An 817-nucleotide genomic window follows, 5' to 3' on the forward strand; every position below is an offset into this window, starting at 1 on the left:
CCAAACCCTGTGTTTTCTTCCACAATAGAGTCTTACTATGATGTTTGGGTGAGTAAAAAAGGGTAAAGACAATACCCTCTATTGTTTTGGAGAGCACCGAGGTCTTCTTATCCAGTAACTCACAGGAAATTGCCCAGGGATTGTTCTGAAATTTTCATTTAATAACTCAAACCTCCCTGAAGATCGAAGCATGCCTGGGGTGGGGGTCAGGGGTGGGGGGTGTACAAAGCACTAGACAGGCAGCTGCGGGTACTGGGAGACAAACAGAATCCGGACATCAGTGCATTGCAGGACACAATCAACAAATTAGAGAACGAAATGAGAAGCACAAAGAGAGAAATGGCCAGGTAGCTAAAGGAATACCAAGATCTCAGTGTGAAGATGGCCTTGGATATTGAGATCGCAGCTTACAGGAAACTCTTGGAAGGTAAGACCAGGCTCAGTTTCACCAGCGTGGACAGTATAACTTGTGACTACGCTCACAGTTCCCAGGTCTTCTGCAGATCTGCCTACGGTGACCTTCAGAGCAGCTCCTATCTGATGTCTGCCGGCTCCTTCCCTACATACTACATCAGTCATGTCCTAGAAGAGGAGATCGACGTGGAGGAGACCATCGAGGCTGCCAAAACTGAGGAGGCCAAGGATGAGCTCTCCTCTGAAGGTGGGGCAGAAGACAAGGAGGAGGAAGAGGAGGGGAGTAGGAGGAGGGAGCTGAGCGGGGAGGGGGGGAGCTGCCAAGGATGAATGTGAAGATGCAGAAGAGGAGGAAGGAGGTAAATGCTAAGAAGGAGAAGAAAACAAAGAATCTGAAGAGGAT

The 817-nt window shown here is 49.0% G+C and overlaps 1 pseudogene; it reads left to right on the forward strand.

The window, feature by feature from the left end:
• The first annotated feature begins 182 nt into the window (after positions 1-182).
• LOC103728265 lies at positions 183-773 on the forward strand (annotated as a pseudogene).
• Positions 774-817: the final 44 nt, after the last annotated feature.

This window comes from Nannospalax galili, unplaced genomic scaffold (assembly GCF_000622305.1).
Source record: "Nannospalax galili isolate Female #2095 unplaced genomic scaffold, S.galili_v1.0 C48230757, whole genome shotgun sequence".
NCBI lineage: Eukaryota > Metazoa > Chordata > Mammalia > Rodentia > Spalacidae > Nannospalax > Nannospalax galili.